Source organism: Octopus bimaculoides, chromosome 6 (assembly GCF_046866305.1).
Source record: "Octopus bimaculoides isolate indiv1 chromosome 6, ASM4686630v1, whole genome shotgun sequence".
Lineage (NCBI taxonomy): Eukaryota > Metazoa > Mollusca > Cephalopoda > Octopoda > Octopodidae > Octopus > Octopus bimaculoides.
The window spans coordinates 18,693,564-18,715,366 of NC_142933.1; the positions used below are offsets into that span (position 1 = coordinate 18,693,564).

The 21,803-nt window shown below is 36.1% G+C and overlaps 1 long non-coding RNA gene across 1 annotated transcript in view; it reads right to left on the reverse strand.

Moving 5' to 3' along the window:
- The window catches only part of LOC149134967 (uncharacterized), an 81,108-nt gene that overhangs the window by 26,891 nt on the left and 32,414 nt on the right, over positions 1-21,803 (reverse strand). Inside the window, exon 2 of the long non-coding RNA XR_016242109.1 lies at positions 2,677-2,818. This is a non-coding gene — a long non-coding RNA (uncharacterized LOC149134967). The remainder of the gene's footprint in view (positions 1-2,676; positions 2,819-21,803) is intronic.

Genomic DNA, 21,803 nt, shown 5'->3' on the forward strand with positions numbered 1-21,803 from the left:
CAATTACTCCAAGAATTTGTTTACAAGTTTACAATTATTTTGTATACGTACGAGTATATATATGTGCGTATGTGGATATATATATATATATATATATATATATATATATATATATATATGTATATATATATATATATATATATACACATACATACATACATACATACATACATACATACACATATTTATATACATACATATATTTATATATATGTATGTATATATATATTTAAGTGAATATGTATATGTATATATATATACATATATATATATATATACATATATATCTACAAGCCCATATACACAAACATATAAATATATATGTATATATGCATATATATATATATGTATGTATATATACACACATGCATATACATGTATGTATGCATGTGTGTATGCACGCATGTATGTATGTTTGTATGATTGTTAGATGAAGAAAGTTTATATGCAAAACTAAAGCAAAAGGAGAACCAGCAATCACTAGTAAAACATAACTGGAACCGGCAGATCAGTCTATGTAAACCACATGAATGCTCATGAGAATCAAAACACAAAAATAGATATAGATCATGTGGCAACACTGCCAGCGCCACCTGACTTTATTACATGATCTGTCTGTTTCAAAACATGCAAGACCAATCCTGGTCTAACATGCCATCTCAATGTTCACCAACAACGGCCACAAACTAGTGAAATTAATCCTGTGCTGACGCAGCATCACATATGTCTCTAACCTTCTTTCTCCTTTACTCTCTCTCTTTCTCTCTCTCTCTCTCGTTGCTCACACGTGACCATTGTCCATCTTTCTTTTCCTCCCGTGATCATCTTTCTTTTCTTTCCTAAGGACTGGACGTACCCTATATCTTTCACTTCTATCTTTTCTCTTGTCAAAGAAAATATTTCTCCAGTGTTCGCTATTTTGCCCTCGTTCTGGTCTAATGACCCTCCATGTTTGTTTTCGTTCGGTTTCTTTGTATGTCACCTCTATCCTGCTTTTGTTCGCAACTTTGACGCTCCATAAATCCCAAAATTTATTATGGTACTTATGGGAGCAACTGTCTTCGAACCTAAGCGAATTACAACTTAAGTGTACTAACCTATCTACATATCCTTATCTAGATGAAGAAGGGTGAAGGAAGTGGAACGGGTAATTAAACATAGAAGACCTTAAAGAATTCATCAATAAACATGTCAACAAGAAAAGCGAAATACGTTATAGGGGGGGGGGGTTAGGTTTGGACGTTAAAATTCAAAAGGCAAAATTCAAAATACAGAGTAATATAGTATACTAGTGAAAGGAAATATTAGCACCCACAATTAATAGTGTAATGACTAAGAAATAAACAATAAAATAAGAACTGAAAAATATTAAAGAATAATAAACTGATAAGAATAAAAATAAAAATAAAAATAAAAATAAGAGATAAAACGTAAAAAATTAAAAACCTCAATATGAAAAAAAACCTCGACTGCGGCCATGCTGGAGCACCGCCTTTTAGTCGAGCAAATCGACCCCAGGACTTATTTTTGGGAAGCCTAGTACTTATTCCATCGGTCTCTTTTGCCGAACCGCTAAGTTACGGGGACGTAAACACACCACCATCGGTTGTCAAGCGATGTTGGGGGACAAACACAGACACACAAACACACACACACATATATATATATATATACATATATACGACGGGCTTCTTTCAGTTTCCGCCTACCAAATCCATTCACAAGGCTTTGGTCGGCCCGAGGCTATAGTAGAAGACACTTGCCCAAGGTGCCACGCAGTGGGACTGAACCCAGGACCATGTGGTTGGTAAGCAAGCTACTTACCACACAGCCACAGAGATTTATATCCAATTTTATTCAGCAGTTAATTACTTCTTTTCGTTTCTGCATCTACACACACACACACAGACGCACACACACACACATCTATCTATATATATATTTCAAGTCGCAAGAAGCAGCTTTGAATAAATTGTTTCCGGTATTTCTGTAAAGTCATACTGAACACGTTCGAGAACACTCGGATATGAGAAGACTTTTCTCTGCAGGAATAGCCTTGGGAGACAATTCTCCTTCAAGACGACTTTTTTCAAAATACATTAAATGACGTCCTTGGCTCTTAGGACGTATGTGTTCTCAGCATCGAACACCGAATCGCTCATTTTTAGGTGTATTTTGATAAATGAACCACACGAGATACTATTTCCTATCAACTATTTTGGAGAATATATATATGTGTTTTTTTTTTAGTGTATGTGTGTGTGTGTGCATTTGTGTGTGTGTGCATTTGTGTGTGTGTGCGTGTATGCATATATATGTATATATACGTGTATATGTATGTATGTATGTATGTGTGTATATATATATATATGTGAGTAAAAATAAATACAAAAAAGGGCTTTGTATGTTCGTGTATAGAGGAATATATTATTTTAGTTAAAAGAGTTCCAACTCTGTTTTTTATGTTTTATTTATGTTTTATTTATATTCTTGTAAAATTAATGTGGGATATAGAATATGGAATATATAATATATAATTTTAAAATGGATGGTACAATGAAATTAAGTATTGAATGTCTTATTGAATATATGGAATATGTCTTATTGAATATATGAAATATTGAGTGTTCAATACAAAGGATTAAATATATAAAGGCGAATACGTATTTTCTATACCTTGTAGTATTTCATCATGGCCGGTATGACAGACTGTAATAGACTGGCTGGTTTTCTGTCTTTTATACCTATTCCTTTGGACAGCAGCAGTATGTGTTTGGCTATATTCACATACGCGTGCGCTCGTCTCGTCTAGTGTTGGCTGTCGGAAGAAAGAATAATGAATAATATAATAGAGGTTTATATTATTTACATTTGGGTTGAGTCAATCTATTGCTATTCTGTTGTTTTGCCTGTGTTTTGGCAAGGTTATTAACCAATTTTATGACTGTCAAAATTGCCTGAAACTTTGCCCGTGAGCACACATGCGAAACTTCAGGACAACAAGTGACTGAATCTTGAATCGACCAAAATAAATATATTTTGTCACACACACACACACAGAGTGAATGCTTCATCTTCAGGGATAATTGCTCTCTCCTTGTGCTTCCTCGTTGTCAATAGCACTTCTGACTTCTGTCCATGACTACTCAGATGACCGTTCAGTCTCGTTGCAGATCTACACGGTTTAAAGCAGGGATTCTCAACCATCTATGGACCCCTTTGATTATTATTTTATTCTGGTGGACCCCTGTAGCTATTCAATGTTTAAAAACTAGCTTTATAGAAACTTCTTTCAAAATTCCTATTTTGTTTTTCACACATTAATTCGTTTAGGTTGAACTATGGTTAGAGAAAGAAACCTAGATGTTTCTTGCAATACATACCAATATATATCTAAGCAAAATTTTTCAGGCATCATCAAAATACTGTTGTGGTTCCCTAATGTATTATTTTGTTGTGTAGACCCCCAAAAATCTTATATGGACCCTGGTTGAGAACTACTGGTTTAAAGCATAGGTGACAGGAAAGGTTGCAACACCCTAACCACTAAGCCATGCGCCCTCACACAACAACAACAACAAATAACAACAAAAACAACAACAACAATAATTAATAATAATAATTATAATTATCAAGTTAAGAAACATATTTCCTTGAGAAAAGATACTCAGTCAAAGTGAAAAGATTTGGGATAGTAATGGAAGAGTTGAAACAGAGTATAATAGCAGTAGCAGACAACCTCTTCAGATATTAGAAAAGAATAGATCAATATCAACAGAATAGATTATATGAGACAGACCAAAGGAGATTTTATAACCAAATAAATAGTGGAGTACTGAAGATGAGTAATGCAGACGAAGCTAGAAAGTTCTGGAGTAATATTTGGGATAAGCCAGTCACACATAATGGGGATGCAGTATGGTTAAAGAAAGTGAGGGAAGAAATAGTGAGCGAGAAGCAGCCAGATCCAAGACTAACTAGTGCCTTAATGAGTAAAGTGTTAGGAAAAATGCTGAATTGAAAAGGCCCAGGATCAGATTTTGTTCAAGGGTACTGACTAAAGAAATTTAATAGTTTACATGGGAGTCTGACGCCACCAGTTTCCTGTCCAATTTACACGGTCAAAGAAACTCTCTTTTCTCATGGAACTGCTGTCGCTTACCAAGTGATATAATCCATTGTGACATCATGTGTCCATCCTTGACCAATGCAACCTATCTCTCGGTAGCTATCTTGGACTTCCTGTACCTCTCCGGTCATTCGGCTATTCCACGACCCTGAGGAGACAGGCTCCGTTAGGGGTATACGAAATTTGAAGTAGCACGGAATCCGAATCAAGCTGTTTTATATATACACACACACATATATATATATATATATATATATATATATACATCTATCTATCTATCTATACATCTATCTATCTATCTATCTATCTATCTATCTATCTATCTATCTATCTACCTGTCTGTCTGTCTGTCTATCTATCTATCTTATTTAACCATTCCATGTTCCGACACTACACGTTTTAAAATTTAGAACAAATTAAATTTGTTTACATTTAATTTTCTTCCCGGACAGCCATTTATATAACATCGACGTAAACTTTCTTCCACAATATCCCATATAATTATAGTTATGAATAGCTACGAGGAGAATTGAGTCTCACTATAGCATTAAGATTATCTTTATATATATTTATCTTAAAATAATAACACTGGGTTGTATGTGATATTTATTTGCAAGATATACCATATAAATTCTTTTGTCTAAGTAAGTTATTCTTGTCTGTACTCTTACAGGGTTAAGATAATTTTGTTAACTCTTGTCTTATGTGTGTGTGTGTGGTTGGTTGTGCGTGTGCGTGTGTGATTATGTGTCTGTATGTGCGTGTTTCTATCTGCGTATGTCTGTATGTGTGCGTGTATTTAACTCTTTCTTCAGCTTTCTATATATCTTTTATATATCCCTTTCTATATATCTCTATGCGCATGTGTATAGAAAATTCTTTTTGTTGGAGAATTTAGGGTGTTTTACTTGACGGTTTACTCGCCCTGTGCAGAAAGATTTGTTTCTGGTGTTTATGCAAGAAATAAATGGAAACCCTTATTACATGGAAGGGCTTCCTCATGAAATGGTGCTGCAGTTGTTAAAATTATCTGATTCCACGCCCAATAAAAATTAAATCCCGTTTAATTGGAATTTTAACAAAAGCTATAACTCAATACCCGATCTCACCCGCCATTTAATGAAGTGTTCCATTTATTTTCCTATATAAACACCAGAAATAAAATCTCTCTTTACTGGCTGGATAAGACATCAGGCGAAATTAAAATTCTCGGTTAAAAAAAACAATATCTTTACAATAAATTTGACTTTAATTTTCTTATCTAGTAAATGTTAGTCTTCTATTGTTATTTTTATACTAGCTTTAAAATATAAAAAAAAGCTTAATTTAGCATTTGTATAAGTATATACGTATGATCTAAGGTAGATTAAACCTGATAATAAGAGGCCAAATATTTACTCTTCGAAAGTCTTTGATTTACGTTCAACTCTCATGAATGGCTGGGACGAAGCAACAACACAGCTTCGTCCCAACCATTCTAATGGAGAAGGCTTTTCGTCGTGGCCCGACCTTTGAGAAGTAGCAACTAAATCTCTCTCCCTTGAAACCCTTTGTAAATTCTTTTGAAATTCCTTCGTATTATCAATAAAAAGAGAGAATAATACTTTATATAATGTAATCCTTGATACTGCATCTGGAAAAATAAGGGAAAATACGTGATGGCAATGACTGTGATAGTTTCTTTAATCATAAGTTTGCTTGATGAGGTCTATCCTACGGTTAAACAATTACTACAATTATAGCCAGTAACAGTAACTACTCCACAACGAAACTATACATTAGATAATGCAGTCTTGGATACTCAGTGTTGAAGTAAAGCTGGTGTAGTCACTGATAGCTCATCTTCGATCTACTCGTTCAAGATCGATCTATAACTAAATAACAACGTATTCTTAAAAATTACTTATGAAACGACTATTTAGGATATCTTTTTTCGTGTTAATGGTAACATCATTGTTTCTGCTCCAGCAACCAAGAGCCTAACCTCGTATGTAACATTATCAATTATATTTGATATCCACACGTCTCGATGTAACTAGCATCCAAATATATTTGTATATAGTAAATGAATAAACGTAATTATGAAAGTTTTCGGAAACAATATTTTAGAAAAAGCATTATCGCATCATAACATGTTTTTAAACACTATTTCGTGTAGATTTCTGAATATATTTTCCTGTTTAGTTTTGTCATTTTACTGTTCTTTTTCTTTTGTTTATGCTTATGATTGTATAGAAAGTAATGTATATCACTTTATGAAACCTGATTTCGGAGTATCTGATACCAATCTGATAGAGCTATTTATGACACGGCTACACACTTAAACTACATTTGCTAACTGAAAAGCACAAAATACATTTATTGGAAATTTTCCAAGCACTTTAAAAAAAATCACTTCCAAAATAACGAAATCATACAGATTGTAATCGTAAGAGAAAATATATTGCTTTCTCTGCTATTGATGTTAATGCTGTTGCTGTTGTTGTTGCTGTGTAGACTGACTAGTTGAACCACCGAATCTCGGAGGTGGGGTTGATTGACTGAGTAGTATGTACAGTATGTCAAGTGAGAGAGGTGAGTGGTGAAAGAATGGAGTCTAAATACTCACAGACACCGAGTCTGAGGGTGAGGTTTGAATATAGAGTGTACATTGGACAACAAAGATGATCTATAGATAAACAGTAAGAGATTTATGTTTTAAAGAGAAACGGTATACGTGAATTGTGGTTTAATAAAAGGTGATGGGGTTGGGTCCAGATTGGACGGAAGTTTTTAATATTAGCAAAACGAAGGAGAATTGTTCAATAGATTTAACGTTATTTTTGATTGAATTTTCTAAGTGTACTACTTTGTAAGTGAATTGGGTAGAGGGAGTCTTACAGTTGAACTATTACTAACCAATGTTTCAATTCCTGTAAATAGCCCAGTTAAATGTCAGTGGCCACGGATGAGATCCTTGAGATATTTTGCTTACTGAAAAACAGGTTAGGGACAAGAGCGAGAAAAGACAAGGAATTGTGCGTGAACTTATAAGGCTGGTGGCAGGCTTCTACTAGGAAATATTTTCCGCTGAGAAACGGTAGGACGAAGTATAGAGAAATGTGGTCGGAATTAGGGTGCAAAGATATTTTGAATTGTCATCGATGCTTCCGTAACTTTGATTTCTTCCTTGGTAGGGGTGTTGACCCTACTCAGATCCATTTTTACCTCTAGAAAGAAATGGCCCATATTAGTGTGGTCTCTGTCATTTTGACCAGCCCAGCATGAAAGATCAGGTGGAATTCTTCTTTGCGCACGGCATGTAATCTTTCAAAACTTTTTTACTTTTTGGAATTTTCAGAAAATGTGTCTGTATTTGTGTTTTACACACGGGAATTCATACGACTATGAAAAAAATATTAAAAAAAATTTTTGGAAAGTTTGTTTCAATTTTTAACAATCACCGTTTAAAATACGGACAGTCCAAATTTTTGGCTCAAATTCTAGCAATAGACCATTAAATGTATTTATGGGAAGAAAGATATTGAAAAACAGCAATACATCAGTGACAAACAAATGAGAACGGTATGAGGTGGTCGTGAGATGAGCTAAAACAAACCCACAGCCAAATACCCGTTAAATCATACCAAAAATATTTTTTTAGGTTTTTGCATAGACGTATGAATTCCCGTGCGTAGAACACAAATTCGTAAAAATTTTCTGAAAATTCCCAAAAAATGAAAAAAGTTATGAAGGGTTATATGCCATGCACAAAGTAATATTCCGCCAAAGATCCTTCCAAGGGCATAACTCTTGAAGTCATTAAAGGCACATAAGTCACCTCACCGCAACAAAGACTGGATCTTGTAGTGGAAGCTGCTTCAAGCAAGACAAGAAATAGGAACAATCTTAATACCCTGATTAATAACGATGAGGAATAATAACATCTTTTGCAGTTTTACTACAAATATTGTGATTAAAAGAACTTCTGGAATAATATTTTAGGTGTAAAGAATATCGTAAAATTTTTTCGAAATAAAATTTCATACATGGTTCAGTGGCGATTTCAAAATATTAAGTAGAAAATGCTATTGCTTTTGACAGACAAGTTGCTATATACTTATATCAAACGTTGTGAGGCAGCAGGTTTTCTGAGAGTATACGCTATCATATTTAAATCTTAATGGCAATATATAATATTAATTACTGGTTCAATGCTGTTGGAGTTTAAGGCAGTGACAAAAAGCCCAAGATCCCTTCTATTTTTGTGAGGGACTAATTCATGATGCAGAAATATCTGCAGTATATTGTTTCGAGTGACACCAGATAGTCCGGTATAGCGTTGGTAGATGTACAAATAAGGGTGAAATTTACCTAAAAATGTTATCAATGGATTCATTTGTTGGTTTGACTGAATGTGTTATTCTCTATAAGTAATAGACTTATTTTAAATTTTTGACGACACGTGCACACTATTATATACAGTGCAATGCCATTAATGTCAGAGGACAATAGAGTAATTCTACGTTAATGTTTAAATATGATATAATTGAGCTGAAGTCACTGAATTGAACACTGAATATTTTGGCAATTGTTAACTGAAAATTTTGAAATTCTTAGATGTTAAATTCTATTAGATTCAATTACAAAGTATAATTACATTTATATATTCCAACTTGCATATGTAAACACACAAATACACGCACACATACATACATACATATATCTATATATCTAGGTAGACACGCGCGCGCGCGCGCACACACACACACACACACACACACACACACACACGCACGCACGCATAGAGGGAAGGATGTAGATTATGTATATTGGAATTTTATGGTAACATTCTTTTGAATTAAATCCTCTGAATAGCTCTTCATGAATTTCCTCGAGTCATATCGAGTGAAAATGATTAATACCAAATTCTAAACATTTCGAAATATTATCATTTTAAATTTCATGACAATGAGAAAAGCTATGCTTGACGTTTAGACGCCATCTGCATGAAAATTAATGCGTAGTTGAATTAGTTTTAATATATCTATTTCATTCAAGGCTTCGAGTTGCCAGAATCGTTACCGCACAAGGAAAAATACTTAGCGGCATTTCTTCCGCCTTTATGTTCTACGTTCGACGGAATTTGAACTCAGAACGGACGAAGTGCCGCTAAGCATTTTATACGGTGTGTTAACCATCGTGCTAGCTCACCGCCTTGAGGTTATTGGTAATTAATACAACATATTAGGACAGCGAGCTGGCTGAATCGTTAGTGCGTCGGGAAAAACGCATTTCTTCAGAGTTGACGTTCTGAGTTCAAATTTTGTGGAGGTCGGCTTTACCTGTCATCCTTCTGGGGTTAATAAAAAGCATCAATTGAGTACTATAGTCGATGTAATCAACTTACCTGTTTCCCCTAATTGCTGGTCTCATTCTTAAATTTGAAACGAACATATCTATTTCCTGTTTGGTCTGTCTATTGTTCATCAGTGAAACAGAAAGCAATTAGTCTGACTCAGTGGTAGACAAACTCCGCCTCCTGGTTTAAGCTCCTACTTGATACCTTGGATGTAAACACTGAATCCAAGTTTCTAGTTGAGGCCACTTCCCCTTCCCCACCGACTAGTCTCGGAGATCCTGTAGTGTATCATGAGCCTTTCCTCTTGACTAAGAGCTAAATAGGTTAAGAAAGAACGCTCTTACTGGAATTCGACTGGTATAGAATTAAAACTGGGATCATCTAAAGAATACAGACTTGCTTGAATATAACGAATGTATAAATTCTATGTTTAATATAATTATAGAACAGGTATTTAAATAATACGGAAAATTATTCCAGCCTTTAGGTACATGCAAAACATTCCAGAAAATATATCTTAAAAATTCGACCGGTTGAAATATTACTTTCGAATTTAAAAATTGTATATCTATCTATCTATCTATCTATCTATCTATCTGTCTGTCTGTCTGTCTGTCTGTCAGTAAAATTTTATACCGGGGTATATACCTTGTAGTATGCCTTTTCACAGTTTTGAAGCCCAATCACAGTATTCAATTACCTGATGTCATCAACAGTGTGGAGGTATATGCCACAGTATTTCCCTCGTATCCGTAGAGTTTATGGAAAATATGAGAGAAAGAAAATGAAATTCACGAGATACTTTATTATTCCTTACGATCGTTTCAGCCCATCATGCACCGAAGCCGCACGGGTAAGGTGCTATACAAACAGTTGTTGTGCATCGACTGTGTAGATGTGTCTCATCGGGTGATTTATCAGAAGTACCTCGTTTTTAATCTTTCTTTCGCTTATTTCTATTCGTATAGTGTTCCTCGTCTACACGATGGTTCGGGATGATAACATTCAGAAGGCCAACTCAGTCCCAAACCTGTGAACTTGGCACTATATAGTTACTCATAACACAAGCTGAGGTAATAGAGTTTACGACTTTCCATCTCCTTATTTGATAAAATAAATAACTGAGGAAGTATTGTGTCGAGGTATATCGATTAAACTTTTGAACTCTCTAACCCAGTATGGTCAAACACCAATGAGTGAAACCAGTGAAGGAATACAAGAAGTAAATAAAAATGAGAATACATAAAACAAGAGATAAGGATAAAAATAAAAATATAAGAAACTGATAACGGAAAAGGGGAAAACTTCAATAAAAATAATTATATTTACTCCACTTATGCATTGAGTAATCTTTCTACTTAGAAACACATAAATACACACACACACACACACACACACACACACACACACAAATGCAAACACATACACATACACACTTATTTACCTACATCTATACGTGTATACATATACTCCGTGTGTATTCTTCACAAGAGTAATTTTGAAACAATTCTTTTGATATGTAAAAATTCGTTTTCTCTGCAGCATATTTCTACTTAAATTACGTTATGCTCCATACACTCTGAAATACTTCGTTTTATCTATGGCAGTTCCTATTCAGTTCCGTTTGATTAATTTTTGAGAGCGACCATCCGAATATTCTATTCCACTGCACCTTGTTTTCCTCTCTTTCTCTTACTTTGTCTGTCTGTCTGTCATATATATATATATGTTTAATATATATATATTTAATATATATATATGTATATATATATAATATGCCTAAATACATATATACACGCATATATGCATGCATACATATACACACCTATATATATATATTATATATACACATGTATATACATATATATGTACACACACACATTTCCTTTATCTTCTTGTTTGTGTGTCTGTTATCTCCCTTTCTTCCTCTCTCTCTCTCTCTCTCTCTCTCTCTCTCTCTCTCTCTCTCTCTCTCTCTCTCTCTCTCTCTCTCTCTCTCTCTCTCTCTCTCTCTCTCTCTATATATATATATATATATATATATATATATATATATATATAGCTATACGTATATATATTTGTATAATATATCTATATAAATAAATTTCATATTAATATGAATAAATATTTCATATTCATGTATTAGCATGAATTTGTGCAAGTCGAAATAGCGAGTGGGCCTCAATAAAGGTGAACACAATCAGGCTTAAAACGATAATTTGTCGAATAATATGTAGATTGCAAGAAATACGAAGAGATATTTGAAAATATAGTCAAGTAACATGCAGAAATGATATATACACACTTACATACAGATGTCTATCTATCTATCTATCTCGCTGTGAATGGACGGTAGAAAAGTTGGCCTTTTTGTATGGAAAAACGTTTTATTTGCCAAATATTTTTTATGAAAGAAGTGTCTAAAACCATCTACTTCAACCCCAGTAAATATGGTAATAGGAAATAACTTCATTTGGAGTTCATTTCGAAAACTTTAAAAAAAAATTTCTTCGGTTTCCTTGCCATATTTCAAATCGAAAATGGCTAAGCCAAACCATGAAGCCGACTTCCCGCCTCTAACAAAGTCAGAGGCGAAGGAAGCTGAAACCAAAGCCGTTCAGGTTGAACGCACACAAGCTTTAGAAAATACGTACAAAGAAGCGAATATATTTACTATTATAAACAGTGCCTCCATCACAGCTACCACCACTACCGCCATCACCACCACAACCAATACGAATACTGAAAATAATTTTGTCGCAGCTTTAAAGCTAAAGAAAAAAAAATCATGTGCTTTTCCAAGGAAGAACTGCTTGCTGTAAAGCAATGTTTAAAAAAGGCGACCACAGCATACAACAACAGACACCACAAAATATCACGGAAAAATCGCAAAAAACCCCCAATTATTTACATTACACTCAACCTAAAAACAAGGCTATACGAAAGGGCCACTCAAGAAAATGTAGAAAATGTTTAAGACTCACATGGGCCTTTAAAGACTACATCACTAGGGGAAACATATTTTCCACGATCGAAGTTCGATTCGACAGTAAAGAACCAAGGACCTCTCCACAAAGTCCTTCCAATCTGAAAATTTCCTGATGATCCCTACATACCTTGGTCACAGGGTCACAAAAATAAATATAAAGAATGTGCCTCCTGAAGTAGAAATAAAATGGCTCGTGTCTGCCATTTGTTATGACATCGAGGACGAAATCCATATCTTGGAAATCGCTGACCTAGACCAACAAAACTGGATTGGCCAAGAAGTCGAAATGCTTGCTCAAATTGATCCGAAGAATTTCGAATCCAATTGACAGAGGATTCGAGTTTGCATGTGGCTGTCGAAGGCAGAAAGCCACGTTGCTACGTTTGTGGTAGCAAAGCACACTTACAAATTAATTGCCCACTAGCACAGAAGCAACAACAACAACAACAACATCGCGAAAAACAACAACAACAACATCGCGATAAACAACAACAACAATCACAAGAAAACCAAAAACCGAGCAAAAAAACAGCACTGCTACCCACTCCGCTATATGCACAACTAATTAAACAGCTCTACAAGCAAATAAAGGAACATCAGCAACCAACAAGTCAGCCCAACCAAACAACACCACCACCAGCAGCGCCACCTAGAACAGAAACAACACCATCATCACCACCACCAGCAGCGCCACCTAGAACAGAAACAACACCATCATCACCACCACCACCTACAACAACAACTTCAAAGGAGGAAGAGAAAACCAAAAAGACTCATATCCAACCCCCAAAAACCCATACACCACACCCCATCTGTCACCAACCAGCACCAACACCAACAACACAGTCAACACACTCAGAAATAGAACCCAATACCCTTCCGCTCCCACCTGATTCCTCCGACATGTTGTCAGATGAAGACGACACAGAGGATTGGCATCAACACAAACACACTAACACCAAACCCTACAACAACGTTGACAGCCGTAAGCTCGAATGGAATACATTAGGTAAAATACCAACTTTCAAACATCAGCTTTCAAGCAACTCTGCCGTCCGGTACCAAACTTGTGCGACTTCATTACAACAAAGGCGTTCTATAGAGGATTAGTGGAGGGGAGGTGCGACGACGTTCTCGGGCAGAATCTTGGCCTCGACGAGGAACACCTTACACGCCTGTCCAGGACAACTTTTGGGCCGGGACCTATGAACAATCACCAACGATCCCTGGTATGGCAGTGCTATCGAGAAGCATTACCTGTTCGGGATAAGCTCTACAGGCACGGTTCGAGACACACCGGACCGACTTGCCCGAGATGCGATCAGAGCGACGAAACTGTTCTGCACGCATTCGTGCAGTGTCCAACCATTTCCGACCTGTGGGCTTATGCCGAACGGCTGCTGTCACGTGTGGGACGAGTCCGCCTGTCGGCTGAGTATGTTGTTAAAATTTCTCCGCCACCTTCCATCAACCGAGAAGGCAAGGCAGTCTTCATCGTACTGGTGGCCATGATGAAAGAATGTGTGTGGTGAACTTGAGCGAAAGGATTAGAGACAAACACTTACCCCTCTAGCCAATCACTCATCAACTTTTTCAAGTACCACTTGAAAAGGAATGTGAGAATGGAGAGGCAGGTTCTGTCTCGTGAAAATTTAAATAAAAAGGTGGGTGAATGTAGCAAAGATGGGGCGTGCGAGTGACGAAACCACTTTGAGCATGATCCTGTAAATGGAAAAAAGAGAGAGAGAGAGCACTTTGCTCTCATGTGTTTATTCCCTCACTTCCTGAGGTTACCGTGGTCTTTTCCGTAGGTTTTTCTTTCCACGGATAAACCTAATCTTGCTTTTTACATTTTAAAAATTCTTCTGTGATACACGATCCCTTTTGATCGTTTTTTATTTCCCGATCCATTTTGACCGGAATTTTACTTTTTTTTTCTTATTTTTCCCCTTTTCTTTTTCATTTTCGAAAAGAAAAATTCTACATTTGTATTTGTCCCTCTGTGTTCAGCGGCTAATAAAGAAAGTTATCTATCTGTCTATCTATCTATCTATCAATTTCTCTCTCTCTCTATCTATCTATCAATTTCTATCTCTCTTTCTCTATATATCTATCTACTAATTTCTCTCTCTCTCTGTCTGTCTGTCTATCTATCTATCTATATTCTTTTATATTCTTTTCTCTTTTACTTGTTTCAGTCATTGGACTGCAGCCATGCTGGAGCACCGCCTTTAGTCGAGCAAATCGACCCCAGAACTTATTCTTTGTAAGTCTAGTACTTATTCTATCGATCTCTTTGCCGAACCGCTAAGTTACGGGAACTTAAACACACCTGCATCGGCTGTCAAGCGATGTTGGGCGGAGGACAAACACACGCACGCATACACACACACGCACGCACACACACACACACACACACACACACACACACACACAAACGCACACACACGCACACATACACATATATAAAACGGGCTTCTTTCAGTTTCCGTCTACCAAAATCCACTTATAAGGCTTTGGTCAGCCCGAGGCTATAGCAGATGTCACTTGCCCAACGTGCCACACAGTGGGACTGAACCCGGAACCATGTGTTGGTAAGCAAGCTACTTACCACACAGCCACTCCTGCGCCTAATATATATATATATTAGGTGAAACATGTTCGTATTTATTGGTATTAAGTAAGGCTGGTAATCGTAGGTAGAATCCAAAGCTGAATCAGAGGAAAGGAGGAAGAAGCGGTGCTGATAGTTTCTTGCAGTTGTTTTAAAAATAGATGCGCATAGGATGCGTTTCCATGCAAACTATCGGCAGCCTACATTGTAGCTACGATGTGTTCCATTATCGAGGGAAGAATGAGATAGGGTCTTAACATGATAAAATGATCTACGAGTTGTGGGAGGTGTAGAGAGGTGAGCCTAAAAGGGGAGAGGCATGAGAATACACGGTCACAATAATAGGAAGATTGGTAGATACTAACAAACACAACAAAGGATAGATATATAACTTCAAGAGTTAGAGGAAGATATATAGAATACATGGCCTATGCCAGTATTGGCAGGGAAAGGAAATGCTAATTGGGATGGTGTGAAAAGCAATATGTGTAGATTGCGGACAACTAATGAGGCTGAGGCAAGTAAATTAGAATTATCAGTTAGCTAGACTAGCCACCGGAAGCAGGGGATAATGTGAAGAAAGGGCTTAGAGTTTCAGGGTGGGATGGGGAACGTAAAAACTAAAACATACCTGTTAGCCAATAGCTGTGTGATAAGGTAAGCAAACACAATGTTTGTGGGAAGGAAAGGATTATGGTAAGTAGAGGAGAGAAGTAACATGAGTGAGGGGTAATGTAAGTAAATCAGCTGACTACGAAGAGATTCAAGTTTAGAAGTTTACTGCCAATAAAGCTTCCATTATTATTATTATTATTAGTTGTTGTTGTTGTTATTATTATCATTATTGTTCAGTAGTTTTATTTTTATAACGTGCTTTCACTTCACTACCGAGCGCAGCTCTGTGCGCCTTGGGTATGTGCTGTGGTTTGCTGTGGTGCTCTTCTGGTTACTGTATTGAAAGTGTTTTGCGTAGGATGTGTGCAGTGCCCAGTAGTGCAATTTTCTGTATGTTATATATATTTGTAAGTCCTGGTGTTTTTGCTATGTATTTGTCTGAATATTTTTTTATTATACCTAAGGCACCTACTATGATAGGAATTGTTTCTGTTTTTAGATTCCACATTTGAGTTACCTCTATTTCCAGGTCTTTGTATTTTGTCCACATTCGAGTTACCTCTATTTATTTTACTTTTATTATTATTATTATTATTATTATTATTATTATTATTATTATTATTATTATTATTATTATTATTATTATTATTATTATTATTATGTTCCATTTGTCGTGATATGGGGGTTATATCTATTTCATTCTTTCTCTGATAATGGAACAGATCGCAACTACATTGTAGGCTGCCGATCGTTTGCATGGAAACACCTTCTGCGCATCTATTTTAAAATCAACTGCAAGATACTATCAGCACCCCTTCTTCCTCCTTTCTTTGGATTCAACTTTGGATTCTACCTACAATGACCAGCTTTACCTAATACCTATAATTCGGACTTATAACCATTAGGGACATGTTTCACCTGATATTTTATCGAGCCTTTGTGGTCTATACTCTTGTAACGACTCAACCCACTTGCTTGGATATTTGAATGTCATATATACATGTTATAATCATATATTATAGAATACCCAAATTTGAAACAAAATTGAAGAAATATTTATGAACACACAGCTCCCAAATGCAACTGCCATAAAACACAAGAGTTATAATCTTTACGTACTAATTAATTTGCTTATACAACAATTTACACCTAAAGGCAATTATATAGACCAAAAAACTTTACACCTAACCAAATCCTTTTGTGAACATCAAAGCATAGCAGAAATAAATTTTATATATTTAAACTCTATGACATACCTGATTAATAACCCATATCATCCAAATAAAAACAGGAAATACCCTAAATAACATGTAATGGAACTGACCAGCTATAACAAATCACCTACTTACATTCTTTTGTGAATCTTCTATTAATAAGTTTTTAGATACTGTACTTTGTACCTTTAACTTTTACATTGTCAAATCAAAGGATTAAATCCAATAAAACCAAAATTAACTAAAAGTAATGGCACATCCTATACCTACTTAACAAAAGGGGCACACCTAAATATATACAGTTTCTTACAAAGTTCTATATGCATGAATAAATTCTAGACAATAGCATAACCTTAAATTTAATCAATAAAAATTTCTCCAAAACACCTCTCTATAACAACCCATTTACCACTCTACCTAAACCCTCACGCGCAAGGAAGATTTAAACTCAACTGAGACTATATAAAGTCAAGATTCCTCAGTGCATCGCAGTGCGACGATGGCTTAACTGACCGAATCTTTGAAGTCACTGTCAATAATATTCTTGTTTAAGAAAAATAAATAGATGCATACATACCTATGTTACATGTGTGTTACATATGTGTATGTATATATGTAAATGTTTTTCTATAGTTATATATAATATGTAATATATATGCATCTGTCTGTCCGACCGTCCGCCTGCCTACCTATAATATATTTGCATCTGTCTGTCTCTTTGTCTGCCTGCCTACTTACATATCCATCCATCCATCCATCTATCTATCTACATATCTTATGCAAATGCATGTGTCTGTTTTTTTTAAAATCTATGTGTATTTATAGCTATTGAGAAACTGTACGCAAAGACTGACAACCTGAGATATACCGAGATAGAGAGATTAAAGACAAACATCAAAACATGAAAACATGTTATTTCCTGTCTTCAAACTCCGTACTTTACATCTCCCTAAGATATAGTCTTATAAAGATTTATAGCAGGCTGTCATAGTCTGTGAACTTAAGCTGGCAAATACAGACGCAAACTTGGTTTAAGAACATCTCTTATAACTACCTGACACCAAGTTCGAGTAGACCGTGCAGATGAAACCTTTCATTGTGCATAAATGAAAATCGGTAGAGGTAAAGAGCTGAAAACCTGGATGGTCTATGAATTCTTTTTGCTCTTCGGTGGCAGACTTAAATCCTTCGGCTGTTTAAGCCTCACCATCTGGTCTTGAGTCGCCTTTCGGGGTGTGCACACTTTTACAAGCACTAGCATTATGTTACCAGTCTGCATATAACCCTGGAGATGCGGTTTCTTCCCTTCCTTTTCACTGGTGACGGAGGCCCTCTAAATTGTAAAACATGTAATTTCTCCCCTGACTAAACTATGGAATATTTCTTCATATTCATCCATCTGCATTACCTTTCTCTGCTTAACTCTTTTCTTTTCAACAAATTACCATAAGCATATAATACCCTATAATGCTAACTAGAAATAGTTATTCAAACTTAGGAATAAATTTTAAGCTACGTTAGACTTTTCTTCTTCCTCACAGCATAAAATTTATTCTGCTTTTGAATTATTTCTATTATGTTCGCCAGCAGACGCATATCATCTTATATTTCGTCATATACTATAGTTTTACTAGAAATAATTTTGTGGGGAAGAAACCAATATCATTAGCATTATTTCTATACGCACGGGCAACAACTCCTGCCATATTTGGATAATTTATAGTTCGTAATTGGAACACGAGGCTAGAAATTTTGAGCGGATCAATCGATTACATCACCTTCAATATTTGACTGGTACTTCATTTTATCAACCTCGTAAGAATGAAAGGCAAAACTGAAATCGGCGTGATTTGAACTTAGAATGTGAACAGCCAGAAGAAATAATAATTTTGTCCCGTGCTCTAACAATCCTGCTAATCTCCCACTTATGTTAGGAAAATATAATGACCGATGTCTAGTCAATCAAGTATTAGAGTGTCTTGTGATATACTTTCCTGCTTATTGCGTTCTGAGTTTAAATCAGACGGTGAAAATTCACATTTCGTTCTTTCTTCGCCGATAAAATTAAGCCCCTTCCGCAGTAAAGTTTTGGCTTTGCTCTCATGTTAGTAAACATTGATATAATTTTATAGGGTAAGAGCAGGAGACATCACCGGACATAGTTGGGTTATATAATGACATTCAGAGAAGTAGGGTATGATTTGTGTAATAATTAAAGTACAGGACAAATTTATTTTTATATTTACTGGAGCTATTTGCGTTCAAACAAAGCCGAAGTAAACTTGGCATTTCCTTTTTCCGTGGTCAATCAGCTAACTATTGGGACGAAAACTATTTTCTATTCTACATTCCCTCCCTTCTCTCTCTCTGAATCGGCTACACTATACTGTAAGAAGGACCTCTTTATATACACACACACACACACACACATGCACACACACACACACACACACACACACACACACACACACACACACACACACACACACACACACACACACACGTGGCTGTGTGGTAAGAAGCTTGCTTCTCAGTCACATGGTTCCAGGTTCAGTCCCACTGCATGGCATCTTGAGTAAGTGTCTTCCACTATACCCTCGGGCCGGCCGAAGCCTTGTGAGCAGACTTGATAGACGGAAACTGAAAGAAGCCCGTCGTATGTCAATCTGTCTGTTTGTCTGACTGTCTATGTGTGTGTGTGTGTGTTTTGTGTCTCCCCACATCACCGCTTGACAACTGATGCTGGAGTGTTTACGTCCCCCTAACTCAGCAGTTCGGCTCAAGTGACCGATAGAATAACTATTAGGCTTAAGAAATAAGTCCTGGAGTCGATTTGTTCAACTAAAACCCTTGAAGGCGGTGCTCCAGCAGTAAAAGAATATATATATGTCCATATGTGTGTGTGCATGTGTGTGCGTGTGAGTGCATGTGTGTGTGTGTTTGAGTGCGTGAGGGTGCGCGCATGCGTGTGTACATGTGTGTTTGCGTACCTGCTCGTGTGTTTGTTTGTGTGTGCGCATTCGATTTCTCAAAACTTCCAGACAAGCTTTTGAGAAACACACTAGTTTTTTCCCGCATTAATTCGGTAACAACACATCCAAATTAAGAAGACTCTGTTAGTCACTTTAAGATACTAACTGCGTAACCTTGAGAACGTCGACCAAGAAACCTTAAGTCACAAGGTGAAACAGATTCAGGTAATATCAACGTTAAATACGTAGGTCTTTGATTTTCTAAAATACTGAAGTCATATCATAACGGCCAACAGAGCCCTTTCTAAAATGTCTAGCAATATGTAGTGTACAACAAGGCATAATTCTGGGACCCTACTTTTTAGCCTCATAATATTCTCTAATATAAATATTAGTGGTGACGCAGTCACCTAGTAAATGTACAAGATTATTCACTAGTTGACAGACAAAGATAAAATTGTTCAGAAGAGTCGGGTGAAGATTATTAGAGGACGTGGGCGAGAAAATCAATTCAGATAAGAAGCAGAAAATGAATAAATGAAGAACTACAGATGTTACTGAATCAGATAGCAAGAAGATACATACAAAGAGAATAAAGTAAAATGTCCAAGAAAAGCGTAGAACAGCATGAGATACATATGTGCAACGGATTTTTTTTTACAATAGAAAACAAGCTGTGATTTCAAATACTTTTATCACATTATATCGCCAGATTTACGTAATATTGGATAATGTCGTTAGATTAGTGTAAACTTAAACCGTATTATTTTTGCATAAGAGATGGAAAACGATGATGGTAATGTTGTTGATGACGAAGACGATGATAATGTTGATGACGACGATGTTGATGATGATAATACTAATGGTTTCAAATTTTAGCACGAGGCCAGCAAGTTGGGAGGAGGGGGTAGGTCGATTACATCGACTCTAGTGCTCAACTGGTACGCTTTTTATCAACTTCGAAAGGATGAAAGGCAAAGTCGACATCGGCGTAATTTGAACTCAAAACTGAAAGACGGATGAAATGACACTGAGCATTTCTGCCGGAATGCTAAAGATTTTGTCAGCTCACCGCCTTAATAATAGTAACAAAAGGAATAATAATATTAATAATAATAATAATGATGATGATGATGATGATGATGTTGTTGATGATGATGGTGATGATTATGATAATGGTGATGATTATGATCTTGATGCTGATAATAATAATAATAATAATAATAATGATAATGATGATGATGATGATTATGATGCTGATGCTGATAATGATGATGATGATGATAATAATAATAATAATAATAGTAATAACAAATGCCCTTATGCAGTACCAGGCAGTGTGTTTCATGGCTTCTCACCTTAATTGATTGGAAGTGTTATCATGGACATTGCTGTCTTGGTACAAAAGATAGGCGACAGCAAATATTCTGCTCAATACCAGATTTGCTTGTCAGTTGTTTAACCTTAACCAGTTGAACATGTCCCTCAGTGGCTGACGATATGTGCATCTCTGATCATGAGCAGAAGTAGTGGGAGAGCATCATAGTCATGTGTTGAGAAGAATTCTTCGGGGGTTTGGATAATTCATCTTTGGAAACGTGTGTTTCGTTCAACATCCTTAAATAACCCTTATTCAGGGATCTTTTGAGCGGGATGGGCTACTGGACCCGAAGAAAATTCTAACTGGTCCCCACCTGCGAGGCCATGCGCTGTTTATCTTGATATAAGATCACTGTGTTGCACACATATGGTTGTGATGCATGTGCCTGTTGTACTCTCATCAGACGGGTAGTCATGATGGGTATAATGGGCTTCGTATATTTTAACCAGTGTCATTTTGATAGCATGCATTGCTCTCTCAATAATAACAATAAGCCTAAAGACGAATGAAATCACGCTAAGTATTTTTCTAGGCATGCTAAAGATTTT